The 9988-nt window shown below is 54.0% G+C and overlaps 1 long non-coding RNA gene across 1 annotated transcript; it reads left to right on the top strand.

The window, feature by feature from the left end:
• The first annotated feature begins 1609 nt into the window (after positions 1-1609).
• On the top strand, positions 1610-4368 carry LOC105503649. The gene is made up of 3 exons (XR_001000516.1): positions 1610-2362; positions 3527-3685; positions 4002-4368. It is a non-coding gene; the product is annotated as an uncharacterized LOC105503649 (long non-coding RNA).
• Positions 4369-9988: the final 5620 nt, after the last annotated feature.

Genomic DNA, 9988 nt, shown 5'->3' on the forward strand with positions numbered 1-9988 from the left:
AGTAGCTGGGATTACAGGCATGCGCCACCATGCCCGGCTAATTTTGTATTTTTAGTAGAGATGAGGTTTCTCCATGTTGGTCAGGCTGGTCTCGAACTCCTGACCTCAGGTGATCCGTCCGCCTCGGCCTCCCAAAGTGCTGGGATTACAGGCATGAGCCACCACACCCGGCCTAGAATTCTTCTTAATTTCATGCAGTGTGTGTCCTGCTGGGTAGGGGACGGGGTGAGCTGGAGACTGTGGTCGCATGGGAGCAACGAGGTTTGAAGAATGATCACAGGGGTTCCCAGTCCAACCTCACCATCTCTGAGCTGGGTGACCCTGGGCGAGTCAGTTCCTTTCCCTGGGACTCAGTCTCCTCCTTTGAAGAAAGGGGACAACAGAACATAGGACATCATAGGACTTCAGCAAATGTCAGTCCCTTTCCCCTACATGCCACACGTGACGTCCCCTGAGACGTCTGAGTCTGGGCAAGTGTGTTGTCGTAGCTTGGGGGGTGGCCTGGTCCCGTGGCCTGTCCTGCTCAGCCAGCAGCCTTTGGCTGGCTCAGTGTGGGAGGTTCACACACAGCCTCAGTTCTTGACAAGCTCCTAGCCAGAGGAGAGGCGATTTTATTCCGGTGTGATGAGCGCTAGTAGAAGATATGTGAGAACAGAGGGACCGCACCGACTAGGCGGAGATCAAGGAAGGCTTCTTGGAGGCGACATAGGAGGTGGCCTGCGAGGCTGAGTGGGAATATTTTGGGTAGAAAGGAGACCACTAAGCAAGCGTTTCTGACAGAGGAACCAGCTCGCGAAGAGGGAAGGTGGTTGTGTGCTAGGGAAACCAACGCGGGTATCCATGGTCATAACAGAGGATGCCTTGGGCATGCGGGGGGCAGAAAGTCAGCCGGCAAAGTGGGGACCTGAGTACCGGGGAAGCTGGGATGAAGGAGCCTCCCTCTGCAGGTAGGGACAGGGCCCTCTGAAGCCGGGGAGGGGACGGGGAAATGGGGAAGCGTCCAGAGTGGAGTCTCTCCGGGTGTGCTCAGAGAACACCTGCCTTCATATCACCCGAGAAGTCCCAAAATGCAGATTCCAGGGTCTGGGACTCCACCATTCCAGCTCTGTTGGTTGCAAAAAACCTGAGAGGGGAGAGAGACCGCCTCCTCTTAGCCTGGTCAGGGCCTGGGGCAGTTTGGGGACTGTTTACTGAGGGCAACTGAGGCTGGAGTGAGCCAGGCAGGCCCTGGGGTGCCCACCGCACACCCCATCTGTGCCAGGCTCCCAGTTCAGGGCACCGGTGGGCACTCCAGTGATGTTTACTGGCAGGCGGAGGGCTCATTTCTTGCCTCCTTCTGAGGCGAGGAGAGGCGGATGTTGAGCCTCTGGGGTCCCTGGCCCAAGGCTGCAGGTCCTGGCTGCTCACAGCCGGTGGGTGGAGCCCTGTCCAGCCAACACACTCGCTCTTTGTCTATGTCTCAGCAGGGGAAGGTACCCGGGGTGGTGTCCGGCTGGGTGGGTGTCCAGGCTTTGGCCGCAGTGCCAGCCTCCCATCTGGCCCTGGAGACGCCCCCCTGAGTTCCAGGCTCCTTGGAGAGGTCAGGATGGGCAGAAATTTGCAGGGGCAGGAAGCTGGCACCGGGGTTGGGGAGGCCTTGGGCACACACAGCCTCTCCACCATGGCAGGGAGCTAGCCCCAGGCAGCAAGGCACTGCGGGTGCCCCAGAGACACGGACAGGCTGCGTCAGGCTGAACCCCAGACCAGCTGAGCCAGGGTGGCAAATCCTATGTCCGCTCCAGACAGCCCTGGGGCTCTGAATTTGCACTTGGGAGCGTGCAATTGTCTCCCCCAAAGCTCTGGTGGAGGGGATTTGAAATAATCCCAGCTTAGGGAGGGTGGGGCATAGGGACAGGGAGGGTCCAAGGGCACCACGGGGGGTTTGCCACCTGAGCCCGGGGATCAGGCAGGGCTTGGCCAGCGCTGAGCACCCTTAGTGCCTGGCACAGGCTGAGACTCAGGGGCCGGCCATGCCTCTCCTGAAGCCGTCCCTGTTGGCGGGCAGGCGGGTGGGGCGGGCTGGGGGCTGGGCGCGGCCGCTCATATCTTCCCCGTTACTTCATCCATTTTGTTCCCACTGATCCCTTGTTTATCTCACTGGGAATGCAGCCGTGGTGGAAGACGGGGCCAAGGGAAAGGCCAGAGCCTGGGTCAGTCTCCAGCCTCACTCGCCCTCCTCCCTCACCTGGTCCCTGAGCTGAGAACCAGGGCCCGGCCTGAGAACCCCCAGGGCAGCACCTGGAGGCTGGGTCTGCACCGTGCCCTGACACTGACAGGCTGTGTGACGACAGCTGAGAGCTAACCCTCTCTGGTTTTACTTTCTGTAAATGACTTGGGAGGTTGTTCTGAATGACTTTTGACAAGGACGAATAGTTGGTATTAATACGCCTGTCATTTCATAAGCATCTACTCTGTGTCCAGTCCTGTGCAGGTCCCTGGAGTCTCCTCTCTCTCCCAATGCTCCCACATCCCCAAGAATTGCCATTATCCTATTTTACTTATTTATTATTTATTTATTTGTTGATTTATTTATTTTTTGAGACAGAGTTTTGCTCTGTCGCCTAGGCTGGAGTGCAATGGCGCAATCTCGGCTCACTGCAACCTCCACCTCCTGGGTTCAAGCGATTCTCCTGCCTCAGCCTCCCGAGTAGCTTGGATTACAGGTGCCCGCCACCATGCCTGGCTAATTTTTTGTATTTTTAGTAGAGATGCAGTTTTGCCATGTTGGGCAGGCTGGTCTCGAACTTCTGACCTCAGGTGATCCACCCGCCTCGGCCTCCCAAAATGCTGGGATTACAGGCATGAGCCACTGCACTCGGCCCCATTTTTTCTATTTATTTTTAGAGACAGGGTCTTGCTCTGTCACCCAGGCTGGAGTACAGTGGTGCAAACATAGCTCACTGCAGCCTTGAACTCCTGGACTCAAGTAATCCTCCTGCCTCAGCCTACCAAGTAGCCGGAACCATACACCACCATGCCCGGCTAATTTTTTAACTTTTTTTGTAGAGATGGGGTCTGGCTATATTGCCCAGGCTGATCTCGAACTCCTGGCCTCCAGCCATCCTTCTGCCTTGGCCTCCTAAAGTGCTGGGATTACAGCTGTGAGCCACTGTGCCTAGCCCCACTATCCCATCTTAGAGATGAGACTGAGAGAATGGCTGGGAGTCCCTCCCGCTGGCATCTTGCAACTTGAATTGCTGAGGTTTCGGGTGCAGGGGTGTCCCCAGATGGTTGGGGTGATGGAGACCAGGTTGGAGAAGACCCTCTGGGGAGGGGGTATCAGCATAGGAAGTGAGGGCTGCTGTGGGCAGGGGGTGAAAGCCCAGCAGGGCCAATGTGGGAGAATGTCACTTAGGAAGCTACCAGAAAGATATGCCAGACTCCTACCAGGCCTTGTCACTGCAGAGCCCCTGGCAAGAGAGGGATGTGTGTGGACCCTGGAGGCTTGCATGGGATGGGCCTTAATCGCCACTGTCTTTCCCAGAAGATCACCCTGTTAAAGGCAGAGCAGTGGGCGCAGGTGCTATGGCTTGAAGCAGGCCTGTCTGAATTCTTAGCAGCGATCTCCAAGGGCACCGTAACCTTGCAAGAAAGAGACTGCCAGGACTGCATCTCTTTCTGATGCAGAAACCAGGGCCCAGAGAAGGTGAGTAAGCTGCTTAGAGCCACACAGCTGTGAGTAGCAGATCCAAGCACAACCTGTCTGTCCCAGGAGCTTGCGGGATAGCTAGACCTTTGCTGCCTAGAAGGTCCTCTTGTGAGTCCCCTCCCTGGGCTCAGCAACCCAGGAGGGCATGACTTCTGGCTGGGTCCTAGGGCTGGAGCCTCGGTGTCCTCTTGTCTTCTTTCCTTGTGCGACTTGGTTTTCCAGTCTGTGAAATGGGGTGGGTGCGTCCAACTCCAAGCCTGTCTCTGCCCTGGGTCCTGGAGCCTGGAGGAGGAATGAGGTCATGTTTGTCTAGGGGCTAGAGCATCTTGGACGGAGAAACCTCGGCAAAGACAAAGGCCCATTGTCCCCCTTCCCCGGCCTTCTGCCAGCTCCCTCCCCAGTCACCAGGCGAGGCCAGCCCTGCCCACAGCCCCCAGAGGCTGCCACGCGCCAATATGGGGTGACTCAGTGCCCCCTCCCTTCCCATTGGTTGATGATCCCTGGAATCCCACCATCAGAGCCTTGTAAGGTTGCTGTGGGATGGGTGGGGGTGAGGCAGAAAAAGACAAGAAGGTGGTGGGGGCCTCTGGCTTGCAGATTTCATAATCACACCTTTACGGTGGGCTTGGGTGGGAGATCAGGCAATACTAAATAATAAAAACGACAAATTTCACACTTGCCTTTCAGTAGCTTTGGCATGAAACCTTTATAAGCATTATCTCAATGAATACTCACCACACCCTTAAGGGAACATTGTTCTTTACCCCATTCCACCGAGGGAGAACACTCACATAACTGGTAGATATGGATGGCAGAGGCGGGGTTCAAACTGGAGTCTATGTGATTCTAAAGAGTTCTGCAGGGCTAGGTGTGGTGGCTCACACCTGTAATCCCAGCACTTTGGGAGGCTGGGGCTGGAGGACTGCTGGAGGCCAGGAGTTGGAGACCAGCCTGGGCAACATAGCGAGACTCCCTCTCTATAAAAATTTAAAAATTAGCTGGGCATGATGGCATGTGCCTGTAATCCCAGCACTTTGGGAGGCTGAGGTGGGAGGATTGCTTGAGGCCAGTTCAAGACCAGCCTGGGCAACAGAGCAAGACTCCCTCTCTATAAAAATTTAAAAATTAGCTGGGCATGATGGCATGTGCCTGTAATCCCAGCACTTTGGGAGGCTGAGGTGGGAGGATTGCTTGAGGCCAGTTCAAGACCAGCCTGGGTAACATAGCAAGACCCCGTGTCTATAAAAATTTAAAAGCCAGGTGTGGTGGCATATGCCTGTGATCCCAGCTACTCAGGAGGCTGAGGTTGGAGGATGGCTTGAGCCCAGAAGTTCGAGGATGCAGGGAGCTGTGATCCCACCACTGCACTCCAGCCTGGGTAACAGAGACCCTGTCTCTAAAAACCTGATAGAGTTCTGCAGAGCATATCCAGGAGGTGGGGGCTGAAGTAGGGGGACAGGAAAGAGGGACAGGCCCAAGGCCTGGAGTTCATAGCAATCAGGGGATCCCAACAGAGACACAGACACCTTCCCACTAAGCCTGTGAACAAGGCTGAGGTCTTTCATTGTTTCACGATGAAGTGGTTGGGGCCAGGCTCACGCCTGTAATCCCAGCACTTTGGGAGGCCGAGGCGGGTGGATCACCTGAGGTTGGGCGTTAGAGACCAGCCTGACCAACATGGAGAAACCCCATCTCTACTAAAAATACGAAATTAGTCGGGCGTAATGGCGCATGCCTGTAATCCCAGCTACTCGGGAGGCTGAGGCAGGAGAATCACTTAAACCCAGGAGGCAGAGGTTGTGGTGAGCCGAGATCGCGCCACTGCACTCCAGCCTAGGCAACAAGAGCCAACCTCCGTCTCAAAACAAAAAAAAAGAGAAAAAGAAAAAGAAAAAAAAAATGAAGTGGTTGGAGTGAGTCAGTTCTGCCCCTGGGAAGATGGTGCTGGCCCCAAGAAAGGGGGCTAGAGGATGCTCGAACAATTTCAGTGCCTTGAAACACCTCATGGGGCCACACGTGAGCAGGGACCACAGGGGAACGGGGCGACTTCTGAGGCCCACAGAGCTCTGTCAGTCATTAGCCAGGCAGGACAAATAGCAGCTCAAACATAATGCGTCCAAAAGTCAACTGTTGGTTTCTTCCCCAGCCTGCCCCTCCCTGTGACTTCCCCATCTCGGGAAATGGCACCATCGTCTGCCTGATGGCTCCAGCCAGAAAACTGGGAGGCATCTTTGGATCGTCCCGCCCTCACCACCCACACCCCGGCCACCGCCAAGACTCATCAATTCTACCTCCAAAATAAATCCCAAATCCACTTCCCTCTGTTCTCTCTGCCACCTCTGTGTCAAGCCACCACCAACTCGGCCCTGGAGGCCAGCGCAGCCTCCTCCCTGCCTCCCTGCCTCCTCTCCACCCCCTCCAGTCAGAATAATCTGCGGACAATGTAAATCAGGCCCCATCGACATTCTCTTGCTTAAACCACCCCTTTCCCCAAGGGCTTCCTATTGCATTTGCACCAAAATCAACAATATCCAAATGGCTCGGAGGTTCACCATGACCTGGTGCTGCCTCACCTCCCCCAATTTCACTCTCCCCCAATTCTTTTCCCCTGGAATCTGTGTGTTTGCATATGCTGTTCCCTCTGCCTGGATGCTCTTCTCTGTGATTCTTTCCCCACTGGTCCCTTCTCATACTTGAGGTCTCAGCTTGGAGCTTACTTACTTTCTTTTTTCTTTTTTTTTGAGACAGAGTCTCGCTCTGTCGCCCAGGCTAGAGTGCAGTGGCACAACCTTGGCTCACTGCAACCTATGCCTCCCAGGTTCCAGCGATTCTCCTGCCTCAGCCTCCCGAGTAGCTGGGATTACAGTCGCCCGCCACCACACCCAGCTAATTTTTGTATTTTTAGTAGAGGCGGGGGTTTCACCATGTTGGTCAGGCTGGCCTCGAATTCCTGAGCTCAAGTGGTCCACTCGCCTTAGCCTCCCAAAGTGCTGGGATTACAGGTGTGAGTCACCACACCTGGCCAGAGCTTACTTTCTTCAGTAACCCAAACTAGGTTTCCCCAAGTCTTTTCCCTCATAGCCCCTTGTGTGTCTCCTTCATGGGAATTTAAACAACGGCATGTTCACCTTTTGTCTCTGCCACCAAACTGTAAGAGCCATGAGGGCAGGAGCCTTATGAGTCTCACTCACTGCTGCGCCCCTGAGAGGCACTCACATCTGTTGAATGAATTTGCAACTGATATGACAGCGTGAGAGCATAATGACATAATATAATAATAATAGCATTAGACCCTGTCTCTAAATGAAAAAATTTTTTCAAGCAACTAGCACTTATGCAGTGCTTCTCCTACTGGATCTAACTCGACCACCCTATGAGGCAGGGAGTATTACAGCTTCCCATTTTTCAGATGTGGAAACTGAGCCTCAGAAGATGGGTTGGCTGGCCGGACACTGTGGCTCACACCTGTAATCCCAGCACTTTGGGAGGCTAAGGCGGGGGGGATCACTTGAGGTCAGGAGTTCAAGACCAGCATGGCCAACACGGTGAAACCCCATCTCCACTAAAAGTACAAAAATTAGCCGGGCATTAGTGGTGCACGCCTGTAGTCCCAGCTACTTGGGAGACTAAGACAGGAGAATCACTTGAACCCGGGAGGCAGAGATGGCAGTGAGTCGAGATCGCACCACTGCGCTCCAATCTGGGCCACAGAGAGAGACTCAGACTCAATTAAAAAAAAAGGCCTGGATCCCAGCTTCCCTTGCTAGGAAGCATCATGTCCCTCCTCATGGCTGGGACAGAGAGTGAGAAGTGGCAGGGCTGTCACTGCACAAACAGTGACGGTCCTTCCAGAGCCTACAAAGGAGCTGAGGCTCCATCCTGCGGGACAGGGGACCGTGAGGTCATCAGGCAGCGGAGTGACAGGGCTTCCTCTGTAAGCTCGGGGGATGGAGTGAGGGTGACAGGGAGGCTGAGGGCAGCGTGGATGCCTGGGAATGTCTGGACAGATGCTGTCAGTGATCCCCAGCCGCCCTTCGGCTGGATGGTCCAGGTGGCCTGAGCCAGTTGTTTGCTCTTGGGGGCTTCCCTGGCATGACCAAGCCCCCTGGAGAGGGGCCTGGGCAGCAGACGGGGTGAGGGCCACCTCCCCAACCCAGGCCTGGGAACGTCCGGGCTGGCAGAGGGCCCGCTGGAGGCTGGTGAGAGGCCCACTTACCAGGACGGATAGGGCCCCCGTCAGGCCACGCCAATTAGGCAAGATGGAGTGCCAGGGCAGGGCTATAAATATCTTGGCCGCCGACTGGCCCAGGAATGTAAATGGTGTTGTTCAACAAGCAGAGAAAAATGTTCGGTTCAGACAGGATGAGTTTTTTGTGTTTTAAAAACATGTTCTGCCCTCCACGAAGACTTTGAGGTGGGCGGCAACGAGGCCGGTGCCCGAGGGCTGGCTCCTTGTCCAGTCCCAGCTGGGGAAAGGGCCCATGAGATCACAGTCTTGCAGGGGAAGTCCCTGGAAGGGCCAGTGCATTTGAAGCCCAGAGAAGGCCTGAACCTGACTTGAAGCTTTGTCCCTGGTCACAGGGGACCCTGGGTGAGGGATCAGCCTAGTCATCTGGTTTGGGGACACACAGCCCAGCCGGGTATCAAGGGCACCAGCGGCGGGTAGAATCGTCTCCCAACACTGGCTGCTCTTCAGAGGTCTCTGCCCTGTTGTGGGTGTGCAGCTGGACAGGGCGTCGTGTGTAGGGTACCGGACAGGCAGAGAGAAGCGAGGGCCGAGGAGAAGGGCAGGCACTTGGCGTGGCTGCAGTATGGGTACACTCACCCTTCGGGAGTGGTACCTCCTCTGCAGAGGGCATAGGAAACCTTACAACTGATGCACCTTATAATCGATGATTTTTTTTTTTTTTTGAGATGGAGTCTTGCTCTGTTGCCCAGGCTGGAGTGCAGTGACACGATCCCAGCTCACTGCAACCTCCGCCTCCTGGGTTCAAGCTATTCTCCTGCCTCTGTCTCCTGAGTAGCTGGGATTACAGGCACTATGCCTGGCTGAGTTTTGTATCTTTTAGCAGAGACGGGGTTTCACCATGTTGGCCAGGCTGGTCTTGAACGCCTGACCTCAAGTGATCTGCCCACCTTGGCCTCCCAAAGTGCTGAGATTACAGGCGTGAGCCACCGCGCCCAGATAATTTTTGTATATTTTTTAGTAAAAATGGGGTTTCACTATGTTGGCCAGGCTGGTCTCAAACTTCTGACCTCAAGTGATTTGCCCACCTCGGCCTCCCAAAGTGCTGGGATTACAGGCGTGAGTCACTGTGCCTGGCCCCAAAGGAGCACTTTTGTGGGAGACCAGTGGGTGCATGAAGCCGAGGGAAAATGCATTTGTGGAACTCCAAGGGTGTAAGGTCTTGTACACGATCAAGGGTGTAAGTGTTCCTAAGGGTGTGACTTGTGTGAGCATCCAAAGGTTGCCGGGGCGGGGGAATTCCAGAGAGTGCAACGTGGCAATCACGAAAGTATGTTGGTGTCATTTCTCGGCCTTCAAAAATGACGGACACTGCTGGTTGCCATGGCTTCCTCCTACACGATCGGTCACTCCTGCCACGTCCTCAGGAGGGGCACTCCTGGGGACCCCCTCGCCACCCCACAACACCACTCAACACGTGGCCAAACACATTCGTCTTTTTCCGTGTGATTTCTTCTTTTGCTAGAACATTTATAAAACTCCTTAGAAAATTTAAGGAACATTAAGGAAGTTAAGGAAAAGTTATGAACGCTTTTCCAGAGGCTAAAAAAGAATTCGATTTATTTCCTACTAGCTAGTCTAGAATTTTATTACTTATTTATATAAGTTTTAACTTTATAATCTGTCTGGAGGTCGTTTTAGTGTTAGATATAAAGTGTTAGCTTATTTGCTCCCACCTCAAATGCCTGCCCCGTTTCCCATTGTTGTGTAATGCTTGTGTTATCATGGATTGCATTTTTATGTAGCATTGGTTCTTATACATAATTGCTGCTTTGTAACCTATTCGAATGGTGCGTATCCGTGATCTTACTCCAGCATCATGCTATTAAATGATTGTTCCCTTAGACTACGTTTTATGGAAGACTTTATAGCACAGTAGTTAAGATTATGGGCTTTGAAGTCAAACTGGCGGAGATCCACATAAGAGCTTTGCCACTTAATAAATGTGTGACCTTGGGCGAGTTACCTCACAGTTCCTCATCTGTAAAACGGACTTCTGGGAGACTGAAATGGTTTAGTTCTCTGACCCTGCCCAAATCTCATGTCAAATTATA

Source organism: Colobus angolensis, unplaced genomic scaffold, assembly GCF_000951035.1.
Source record: "Colobus angolensis palliatus isolate OR3802 unplaced genomic scaffold, Cang.pa_1.0 Scaffold120, whole genome shotgun sequence".
Taxonomy (NCBI): domain Eukaryota; kingdom Metazoa; phylum Chordata; class Mammalia; order Primates; family Cercopithecidae; genus Colobus; species Colobus angolensis.